The sequence below is a fragment of the Protopterus annectens genome, chromosome 4.part1, assembly GCF_019279795.1.
Source record: "Protopterus annectens isolate FY-2018-M chromosome 4.part1, PAN1.0, whole genome shotgun sequence".
Lineage (NCBI taxonomy): Eukaryota > Metazoa > Chordata > Ceratodontiformes > Protopteridae > Protopterus > Protopterus annectens.
Window position 1 is genome coordinate 877,390,744 of NC_056734.1, and position 12,951 is coordinate 877,403,694.

Genomic DNA, 12,951 nt, shown 5'->3' on the forward strand with positions numbered 1-12,951 from the left:
CCAACAAATAGGAAACAGGGCCCCCTCTGTTATCATGCACAACCTGATCAATCACTTTAAATCTAAACCCATGCCCCGGGCACTCGCTAATGTGTTTAGCAAGTGCATTAGCCATTTTTTCTTTCTTAATGGCATATAGATGTTCATATAGGCGCTCATGCAGTTTCTGGTTAGTTTTTCCTATATAGAAAGCCGGACATGAAGAACACTGGGCAAGGTAAACCACATGTGTACTGGCACAGTTGAATCTCCCCTGGATTTTGTACTTTCTCTCTTTGATCTCAAAATAAGTTCCCGCTTTCACGAGTTGGCAGTATCTGCACATATTGCATTTGAACATGGCCGAACATGCTTGGGTAGGTCCAGGTTTCCTTTCAAGGATGCTTTTTAAGTTGGAACATCTCCTATAAATGACTTGAGGATTTAACCCTAAAGCTGAAGGACCTTGATTGTCTGGTGTAAGTAAACACCAAATCTTCATAATAATAGAAGCAATAGCCCCTGCATCCAAACTGTAAGTAGTGATGAAGCTGCAGGCATAAGTAGATCTAGTCCAGGTATCGTCGACCAACACATCTTGATCTACAAAAGACTGGCTCAAAATCGGGAGATATACCCCATTCTCCCTCTTGTGACTAACCTCATTACAGAGGTCTGAAATCAGATGGCTGGGATAACCCTTATTCAAAAAGCAGTCTCTGATAAATTCACATCCCTTTAAGAAATCGCTGTCCCGTGTCACCATCTTGGCTGCCCAGACCAGTTGGACCTTGACTATCGACCTCTTCTGATGAAAGGGGTGGCTGCTTTAAAAGTGCAAATATGTGTTTGAAAAAGTAGGTTTGCGATGGATGTTGGCCATATAGCAACCCCTGTAGTTATCCTTAGACAGATCAACGTCCAAATAAGCAATTTTCTCCATGGAAAAGTTAGAGGTGAACCTAAGGAATTCAGTAGATGTATTAAAGCATTCCAGGATGGAGTCTGCTACTTCCCTCCCCCCTTGGAGAATGATGAAAGTATCGTCCAAAAATCGGGTATACAATAGGACTTTCTCTTTAAATAATGGGTTAGGAAAGACAAACTCTTTCTTCTAGAATGCCATCACCAAATTTGCTATGCTGGCCCACAAAGGGGACCCCATAGGCACCCCTATCCTTTGATGGAACCATCGGTTGTTGAAGGAGAAATAATTGCATGTAAGAATTATGTCTAAGAGTTCCCTGACCATCAAAATTTCTTTGGCAGGAGCTTGTTTCGAAATCAACATCACTTAGATCCATTCCAATGCTACTGAGTTGGGGATAGAAGAATGCAAGTCTATCACATCAATAGTGAGGAAATGATTCTCGGTTTTGAATGGAATCCGGTTCACTTTGCCTAAAAAAGACCAAGAATCCTTTGAGATGTGCTCCTCACTGATGACATACTTTTTCAAGATAGAGTCCACAACCTTGGCTCCAGCATACCTCATGCTCCCCCTAGCACTGACCAACTGGCGCATGGGGGGATCCAACATATTCTTGTGGAGCTTAGGGTTACCAAATAAAGCTGGAATCTTGGGGTTGGACATAGAAATATAATTGAACACATCCAACTCTATCACCCCATTGATAAACATGTCATCATAATAAGAACGGACACGTGATATGTTGATGTTCAACTCATTTTTAGGTACCTCATCATATGTCTCAGAGGCCAAAATGGCTTCCATTCTCTTAATATAATCCTCCACATCCATAGCCAATTCCTCCTTGGTAGTATTGAAGCCAACATTCTTCTTGGTTTTGAGAGTAGCACGAATGTCCAGGTCACATAGTTGATCAAAGACGTTGACTGAAGGAAGCAGGGGTGGATTAACGGTGCAACCACCCCTTTCATCAGAAGAATTGTTGTTTACTTACACCAGACAATCAAGGTCCTTCAGCTTAAGGGTTAAATCCTCAAGTCATTTATAAGAGACGTTCCAACTTAAAAAGCATCCCTGAAAGGAAACCTAGACCTACCCAGGCATGTTCGGGCATGTTCAAATGCAATATGTGCAGATGCTGCAAACACGTGAAAGCGGGAACTTATTTTGCGATCAGAGAGAGAAAGTACAAAATCCAAAGGGGATTCAACTGTGCCAGCACACATGTGGTTTACCTGGCCCAGTGTTCTTCATGTCCAGCTTTCTATATAGGGAAAACTGACCGGAAACTGCATGAACGCCTATATGGACATCTATATGCCATTAAGAAAGAAAAAATGGCTAATGCGCTTGCTAACCACATTAGCGAGTGCCCGGGGCATGGGTTTAGCTTTACAGTGATTGATCAGGTTGTGCATGATAACAGTGGGGGGCCTGTTACCTATTTGTTGGAACTTAGAGAATTGCTTTGGCAATTGAGGTTGGAAGCATACCATTTTCCAGGCTTAAACAACATGTTGTCAATTTCCTGTGTTTTGAAATTGAAAAGTTTGATAAGGTAGTTTAACTATTTTATGCATTAATGTGCAAAATTATGATACATGTTTTTCAGTAGCTTTTGTTTTTAAAAAAAATGTTTGCACATGTATTGCTCCATCATGGGTCTAATTTATTTACCATGAAGTGAATTATTTATTTTATTTTTTTAATACATATTTCTGGTTTCTTTTTTCCAAGTCAAGCCTGTTGGCTATTGATTTATTGTTTTTTAATCTTATATCGTTAAGGGAGTGTTTTATATTTACATATGTTTTTAAATAGTCTTATGTCTATTTGTATGTTCTTTTTAATATATTGAAATTTTGTATTCCGATCACAGGTGGCAGTGTGGCAAAAGTAGGGAGTTATATTGTAGTATTTAAACAGGATGTGTTGAATATGTTTATTTCCTGTTCTGAGGAAGTTGGTGAGGAGTCACCGACGAAAAGCTAAACAGAGACTTTGTGGCTTAAATAAACGTTGAGTACAAGTTTACTTACTTGGTTTGGACATTTTTTACGGATTTTTGAATTTGGTGTGCAGATCCCTGGCTTTTCCTTGTGTAGCAGTTCGTTTTGTCTTTTTTACCATTGAGTTGATTTTCTTTGTTTGGATGCCATGTCGATCGCTGCACCAGTATCTACACCTTCTTCATCATCGGCACAAGCTGGAGATTTAACCTTACTTATAAATCTTTTGACCTAAAAGGTTGAGTCATTATCCCAATGGATGGATGGTCTTATGGGAACCTCTCAGCCCTTGGCGGGCCTTTCTTCAACTCCCACACAGCCACTTGTTCAGGAGGTGGATGGACTACAACAATTGCAGGCTGTAATATCAGACTTTGGGGGAAGTAACGCTATTGTCATGCCACTATCTCAGCAGAGAACAGCCCAAATGGATTCTTGTGCTTTGGGGAATACGGTGAGATCGGGCCAGAATGCCCAGGGGGTGATGGCCCCATTGAACACCAGTAACCTTAATGGAGTGGATCAAGGTATTTTACAGCCAGTTCTAAACAATTGGTTGAAGTGCCCGTTTTGCTTCCATAATACTTCTAGATACTCTGTTTTTGAACAGAGTAGTTCAGGGAGCATCGAATTACCTCAGAAATTAAATCTGTTTGATCAAAAATGAATTAAGCTAAGAAAGTTACAGTTAGAGGTTGCCTATTTTGGAGAATATCAGCATTCCAAAATAGTACCCAAAGGGCTCTGTTCATGGCAGTATCCTACACGCCTGGAGGAAGGCTCGGCCTTCCATACATATTTAATTTCTCTCTTTGATAAGCATGGGTTTGAGCTCTTAAATTTAATCAGCCATCATTATCAGGAGGCAGTTACCTCTCTTTCAGAGGAGCTAACTATTTTAGATGAAGCCATCAGGAAGGACATTAATTTTTCTAGATAGAGATTTGATTACAATCGGATCTATACTAGTATAGACTACCATGTTTCCAAAATAACTGCTAACAAAGTCAAAAAGTTGCAAAGGGGCATTAAAGCTTATAAGAAGGACTTAGCATATCCCAAGCCTACTAAGTCACAAGGCTATTATTTGGGCACATTAGCTCAGCATTCAGATGATCAGAATGGAACTGAAGAAGTTAGATCTGACATGGTTAATAATGGCCATGAAGGGGACCCTTCAGATGACCACACTGAATATAATTCAGTTCGAAGGAGTGACTGGATAGCTTCACTTAATAAATTGACTAATCGTCCTTTGGAAGGCGAGGGCTCAAATTTTCTGAACCCAGCCTTGTCACCCCAACCTTCTCCTGGATGGAAGTTCAAGAACAGACCCAGTAACAGGAGGCACTAACTAGGATACACGCTGGCTCTTCTAAATCGGGGCAGTCTTCCTTTGATAAAATATTCAACACCGGAAGGGACTATAAGATCTATAATTTTTCCGGGTTTTCTTTTCCTTCACCTTTGGTTGATCTTTTGGCTAAGGGCCTATCATTTGTACCGGCCCGTAGGGCCAATTTGGCTAACACATTGGTTGACTTAAAATTGTTTACGAGTAACCTGAATTTACATCTCCTATTAGAGGACCAGTGTTCTTCTCAAAAGGCCTTTTCCATTCCCAGCACCATTAATCCACTCCTGCTTCCTTCAGTCAACGTCTTTGATCAACTATGTGACCTGGACATTCGTGCTACTCTCAAAACCAAGAAGAATGTTGGCTTCAATAATACCAAGGAGGAATTGGCTTTGCTTGAACTGTTATGTCACTCAGGGGTCAGAGTGATGCAGCCAGACAAAGGGGGATGTCTAGTGGCTATGGATGTGGAGGATTATATTAAGAGAATGGAAGCTATTCTGGCCTCTGAGATGTATGATGAGGTATCTAAAGATGAGTTGAACATCAACATATCACGTGTCCGTTCTTATTATGATGACATGTTTAGCAATGGGGTAATAGATTTGGATGTGTTCAATTATATTTCTATATCCAACCCCATGATTCCAGCTTTATTTGGTAACCCTAAGATTCACAAGAATATGTTGGATCCCCCAATGTGCCAGTTGGTCAGTGCTAGGGGGAGCATGATGTATGCTGGAGCCAAGGTTGTGGACTCTATCCTGAAAAAGTAGGTCATCAGTGAGGAGCACATCTCAAAGGATTCTTGGTCTTTTTTAGGCAAAGTAAACCGGATTCCATTCAAAACCGAGAATCATTTCCTCACTATTGATGTGATAGACTTGTATTCCTCTATCCCACATTCAGTAGCATTCAAATGGATCCAAGCGATGTTGATTTCGAAACAAGCTCCTGCCAAAGAAATTTTGATGGTCAGAGAACTCTTAGACATAGTACTTACATGCAATTATTTCTCCTTCAACAACCAATGGTTCCATCAAAGGATAGGGGTGCTTATGTGGTCCCCTTGTTGGGCCAGCATAGCAAATTTGGTGATGGCATTCTGGGAGAAAGAGTTTGTCTTTCCTAACCCACTATTTAAAGAGAAAGTCCAATTGTATACCTGATTTTTGGACAATATTTTCATCATTCTCCAAGGGGGGAAGGAAGTAGCATACTCCATCCTGGAATGCTTTAATACATCTATTGAATTCCTTAGGTTCACCTCTAACTTTTCCACAGAGACAATTGCTTATTTGGACGTTGATCTGTCTAAGGATAACTACAGGTGTTGCTATATGGCCAACATCTATCACAAACCTACTTTTTCAAATGCATATTTGCACTTTGAAAGCAACCACCCCTTTCATCAGAAGAGGTCGATAGTCAAGGGCCAACTGGTCCGGGCAGCCAGGATGGTGACACAGGACAGCGATTGCTTAAAGGAATGTGAGTTTATCAGAGACCTCTATTTGAATAGGGGTTATCCCGGCCATCTGATTTCAGACCTCTGTAATGAGGTTAGTCACAAGAGGAAGAATGGGGTATATCTCCCCATTTTGGGCCAATCTATTTGCAGATCAAGGTGTGTTGGTCGATGATACCTGGACTAGATCTACTTATGCCTGCAGCTTCATCACTACTTACAGTTTTAATGTGGTGGCAATTGCTTCTATTATTATGAAGAATTGGTGTTTACTTACACCAGACAATCAAGGTCCTTCAGCTTTAGGGTTGAATCCTCAAGTCATTTATAAGAGAGGTTCCAACTTAAGGAAACCTAGACCTACCCAGGCACGTTCGGGCATGTTTAAATGCAATATGTGCAGTTACTGCCAACACGTGAAAGCGGGAACTTAATTTGCAATCAGAGAGAGAAAGTACAAAATCAAGGGGAGATTCAACTGTTCCAGCACACATGTGGTTTACCTGGCCCAGTGTTCTTCATGTCCGGCTTTCTATATAGGGAAAACTAACCGGAAACTGCATGAGCACCTATATGAACATCTATATGCCATTAAGAAAGAAAAAATGTCTAATGCACTTGCTAAACACATTAGCGAGTGACTGGGGCATGGGTTTAGGTTTACAGTGATTGATCAGGTTGTGCATGATAACGGGGGGGGGGGGGGCTGTTTCCTATTTGTTGGAACGTAGAGAATTGCTTTGGCAATTGAGGTTGGAAGCATACCATTTTCCAGGCTTGAACAGCATGTTGTCATTTTCCTGCATTTGAAATTGAAAAGTTTGATAAGGTAGTTTTACTATTTTATGCATTAATGTGCAAAATTATGATACATGTTTTTCAGTAGCCTTTGTTTTTTTTAAAAAAATTTGCACGTATATTGCTCCATCATGGTTCTAATTTATTTACCATGAAGTGAATTATTTATTTTATTTTTTTAATACATATTTCTGGTTTCTTTTTTCCAAGTCAAGCCTGTTGGCTATTGACTTATTGTTTTTTAATCTTATATCATTAAGGGAGTGTTTTATATTTACATATGTTTTAAATAGTCTTATGTCTATTTGTTTGTTCTTTTTAATATATTGAAATTTTGTATTCAGACCACAGGTGGCAGTGTGGCAAAACTAGGGAGTTATATTGTAGTATTTAAACAGGATGTGTTGAATGTGTTTATTTCCTGTTCTGAGGAAGTTGGTGAGGAGTCACCGACGAAAAGCTAAACACAGACTTTGTGGCTTAAATAAACGTTGAGTACAAGTTTACTTACTTGGTTTGGACATTTTTTATGGATTTTCAAATTTGGTGTGCAGATCCCTGGCTCCTTGTGTAGCAGTTGGTTTTGTTTTTTTTATCATTGAGTTGGTTTTCTTTGTTTGGATGCCATGTCGATCGCTGCACCAGTATCTACACCTTCTTCACCATCAGCACAAGCTGGAGATTTAACCTTACTTATAAATCTTTTGACCCAAAAGGTTGAGTCATTATCCCAATGGATGGATGGTATTAAGGGAACCTCTCAGCCCTTGGCGGGCCTTTCTTCAACTCCCACACAGCCACTTGTTCAGGAGGTGGATGAGCTACAACAATCGTAGGCTGTAATATCAGACTTCGGGGGAAGTAATGCTATTGTTATGCCACTATCTCAGAAGAGAACAGCCCAAATGGATTCTTGTTCTTTGGGGAATACACTGAGATCTCGCCAGAATGCCCAGGGGGTGATGGCCCCATTGAACGCCAGTAACCTTAATGGAGTGGATCAAGATATTTTACAGCCAGTTCTAAACAATTGGTTGAAGTGCCCGTTTTGCTTCCATAATATTTCTAGATACTCTGTTTTTGAACAGAGTAGTTTGGGGAGCATTGAATTACCTCAGAAATTAAATCTGTTTGATCAAAAATTAATTAAGCTAAGAAAGTTACAGTTAGAGGTTGCCTATTTTGGAGAATGTCAGCGTTCCAAAATAGTACCCAAAGGGCTCCTTTCATGGCAGTATCCTACGGGCCTGGAGGAAGGCTCGGCCTTCCATACATATTTAATTTCTCTCTTTGATAAGCATGGGTTCGAGCTCTTAAATTTAATCTGCCATCATTATCAGGAGGCAGTTACCTCTCTTTCAGAGGAGCTAACTATTTTAGATGAAGCCATCAGGAAGGACATTAATTTTTCTAGATACAGATTTGATTACAATCTGATCTATACTAGTATAGACCACCATGTTTCCAAAATAACTGCTAACAAAGTCAAAAAGTTGCAAAGGGACATTAAAGCTGATAAGGAGGGCTTAGCTTATCCCAAGCCTACTAAGTCCCAAGGCAATTATTTGTGTACATTATCTCGGCATTCAGATGATCGGAATGGAATTGAAGAAGTTAGATCTGACATGGTTAATAATGGCCATAAAGGGGGCCCTTCAGATGACCCCACTGAATGCAGTGATTGATCAGGTTGTGCATGATAATAGGGGGTCCCTGTTCATATTTGTTGGAACTTAGAGAATTGCTTTGGCAATTGAGGTTGGAAGCATACCATTTTCCAGGCTTGAACAACATGTTGTCAATTTCTTGTGTTTTGAAACTGAAAAGTTTGATAAGGTAGTTTTAATATTTTATACGTTAATGTGCAAAATTCTGATACATGTTTTTCAGTAGCCTTTGTTTTTTAAAAAAAAAATGTGCACATGTATTGCTCCATCATGGGTCTAATTTATTTACCATGAAGTGAATTATTTATTTAATTATTTTTAATGCATATTTCTTGTTTCGTTTTTTCAAGTCAAGTATGTTGGCTATTGACTTATTGTTTTTTAATTTTATATCGTTAAGGGATTGTTTTATATTTACATATGTTTTTAAATAGTCTTATGTCTATTTGTATGTTCTTTTTAATATATTGAAATTTTGTATTCCAACCACAGGTGGCAGTGTGGCAAAAGTAGGGAGTTATATTGTAGTATTTAAACAGGATGTGTTGAATGTATTTATTTCCTGTTCTGAGGAAGTTGGTGCGAGTCACCGACGAAAAGCTAAACAGAGACTTTGTGGCTTAAATAAACATTGAGTACAAGTTTACTTACTTGGTTTGGACATTTTTTATGGATTTTAAAATTTGATGTGCAGATCCCTGGCTTCTCCTTGTGTAGCAGTTGGTTTTGTCTTTTTTATCGTTGAGTTGACTATCAGGTACTAAGCCAGACTGGGTACTATCCCCAGTGGTAGATGGATGTACACTGAACCCAGGTCCCTCTGGGACTGTCCAGAGCCACATGCACGTGGTGTTTTAGGATGGTCTATAGACAGCCCACCCCCAACATTGCTGGGGCTGGTACTGGCAGTACGGGAGCAGCTGTGATTTGAGGGGATGTCGGCGATGACTGCCAGCTGCTGATCTTGCTGGCATACATCCACATCGACGACTCAACCATCCCGCACTGTCCTGACACATGGACATGACATTGCGGAGGACATCTAATGTCTCACCCCAACGTCTATCAGTGACCTCAGTGTAATTATGGATGGCACCTGCTAGGTCATGGATACTGTCAATTACAGCGGTGTTATGTGCCCTCTGTGCCCTTAGTCCCTGTCTGGTGTACCATTCCATACGTGCCTGTGCCTCCATGACAGCCTGGAACATGAGTGAGGTTGTAAGAATGTGGCATGTCTGCCAGGGGCATGATGAGCAGCAGTGCTCCGATGACATCCCCTGGACATCTGCCTATGTGGTACCCTGCCAGACATCTGGGTATTGCTGCTGTGTCAGGATGCATGTGCCTTAGATACCACACTGTCCTGGCCAATGCCAACTGTACGCTGTCCCTCAGCTAAGGGCATTGGTGATGGATGTATTGGCAGTATGACTGTGTGCTTTGATGGAGTGGACACTTGTGTACGGTCGATTGGTGGCCCAACGACAGACCATGGCAAACATTCTTGTGCCTCAACACACCTATCATCATTATCACTATTTTGCTCAGTGACATCAGTTTTCCTGCTGCAGTGAACCAGCCCAAACTCAGCACCTGTGAGAGGAAGACAGGAAACGCACTTTATGACCTGTACATGATGTCGGAACACATGCACACATGCAGACAGGAACACATGCACACATGCACACATGAACACATGCACACATGCACACAGGCATACATGCGCGCATGAACACATGCACACATGAACACATGCACACATGCACACATGCACACAAATACACTCCTCACTAAAGTAGACACACACACACAGACAAACACACACACACACACACACACACACACACACACACACACACACACACACACCACCAGCAATCTAGAACATACCCAATAGTTGGTGATGGTGGGGTACAGTATCACAAGCCAAACGGTTATATCACACGTATCAGCATGCAGGACATGTGTTGCTCAACAGCATGCAGTGCGAGTGTAGATAGCCCTTGCTAATAACAGTATACATGGCTTTGATGCATGTGTGTTGTTCAGTGATTTGCCTCACCCTGGAACGCAATGTGTACATGGGCACAACATTGCTGTGCAAGTATTAAAAGCTCTGCAATGTCCTGTGCACCATCACTCACAGGTATGCATACCATGGCTGGATGTGTATCTGTGTGTCATGTAGATATCCATTTCTGATAAGATCGTCTGTGTCTTTAGCAGATAATTGTGGACACAGGTTTAGCACATGCATGCTCAGTATACAGACAGTATGAGTGGTGCATGTATACCTGATGGAATACCATTGCTCAACATAGCCATTGTACAGTGGTTATGGTGATTGTAGTACATATTGTGGACATGCCAGTGCCAGCCATGACATGGCATACTGCAACACAACTGCAACATTAAACATCACACATACCCAATGTGTGTCATGTGACCTATACACTCAATAGCATTACAAGACATATATGTGTCACTTTGTACAAATGGTGATTGCTATGCATATTGTGTATAGGTGCATATGTTTGCACGCACACACACACACAACATTGAGGTGCATAGCAATTAATGCTATGTGTAGTACTGTGGTCACTGTAACTGGATGGGGTGTAGTACCATGAGCCATCATCATGCAGCATCATGTGGTCACTCAAGGCTACTAATGTGTGCCAGACCAGCACATAGCATGCTGTACCTGAACTGCAGTATCATGGCTACATTCACCATTTCACAGCCAGTTGTTACATGGGTTTGTAAGGTGCCCAATAGGGGGAATTGCCTGACATGAATGTTTTATGTGTTGAAGAGTGTCGCACAGCCCCATGAGAGGCCTCTTCCCCTCAGGTATATTATGTGTGCTGTGTGGATGACATTTGGGATACTGGAGTGTGACCTTACAGCGGGTGTCTGAATACGCCATGTGTAGCATGTTAACGTGTACTGCGAATGACAGTGTTGTGTATGTTGTGTGCATGTGTATCGACTTTGCCTATCCAATGTCCACTACAGTGTTGCCACAATTTTGTGGGATGCTCTGTGTATTGCATGTGTTTGAGGCAGCTACTCACATTACTGAGATGTGCATAGTCTCACAGCAAACATGCACAGCATGCATTATGCGTAGGTGTGTTACATGTAAATGGCCTACACCTCACCTATGACATGCACATTTAATTAGCAATATTAAATGTTGAACACACTCACCAGCATGGGTCTGCTGCCTTGCTGTCACACCAGAGGGACCTACAAGGATATGAGACAGTTTGTCTGTGGCAACAACTGTGGCATTGCTACTGTGTGTTTGCAATCTTACAGTAGTACAACGGTTGACAGTCACAGGCCTACAGATTATATTCCTAATTATTAGTATTGCACAACACTAGGCACCACATCTTCTAACTACACAGTACACATTTCACATATGCATGATCTTCCAATAGAGGTAACAGTAGTCTACAGATATGCCATGTTACCTGCACACTCCGTGTGAACTTGCTGGGTGGCTCCGGCCTCCGTGATGATACATGTTTGTTGTTGTTGTTCGCCAGGAGCCACCTGGCTCAGGAGCAGCTCCTCCACTCTGGTGAGGGGGAGATGGATGGCTACCCCACCACCTGTGGAAAGCTGTTGTCTACGGATATCAGACACACTCTGCCGGACATGTCTAATTAAATCACTGCAGTGATGGCGTACCTGCTCATATGTCCGGTTATGCATGCCTATGTCATTTATCCTACAGACAAGATCTTGCCACAGTGCAGTCCGCTCATGCTGGTCCTGGCTGGCTCTTGATAACAGCAGGGCATAGTGCTGAACCAGGCTGGTTGTTATCTGTTCTTCCTCTGCTGGGCTATATGTAGGGTTACAATGGTGGGCCATGACCCTGGAAGACAATGAAACAATATGTGTGAGCAAGTCATGTGGCACACTTAACATTCTAAAGTACAGATATCAATTAACTGCCATATATAGCAACCTATTGGCTGTCAGAGAATACACACTTTCAATACCACATATCAGTGCTCAACCCACAACTGTCTGACAGTGCCTGGCACCCTCTATATATCAAACCATGTTTTGCACAGCAACAAAGATAAACCAGTATGTAAGACTATACAACAGTACAAGGCACACTGTATGCGACACAATGCACCACCTAGCCACAGGAGGTATATATCAAGCTAATGCATAAAGAAATATGTCATCCATTGCAATGATTGTAATGCCCAGTTACAGTATTACCAGTATACCACACTAGTCGTTGATGGCAAACCCCTGCCTAACATATGTGCACATTCGTTAATATAGGTGGCATACCTTTGTACTAGACTATACATGTTGCTAGATACACACTTATATCCTGTAACACACATATGACCGAGGCCATGGTACAGGCATACCCACACACACATCAGACACAAAGGTATGGCAACCCAGATGAGCTTTAACTGTGTACCATACAGTACTGTGTGTCAGTACTTACAAAACCTTATGCCTGAGGTATGTAATCTGTAAGGACTACAGGGAACACACAAAACAGTGGTTCCAAGATATGTGGACATACAACATACTGTGCTGTTTAGGCATACAGCTTCAGGTAGTACTACAGTTTATACAGGAGTTGGATTCACCAGCAGTAACACTCAATAAGCATACATGTACTGCTTTAGCTTACAATGGGACACCCCAGTCGACACCAAGAGACTATGTCAGACCATATGCCCTACTGC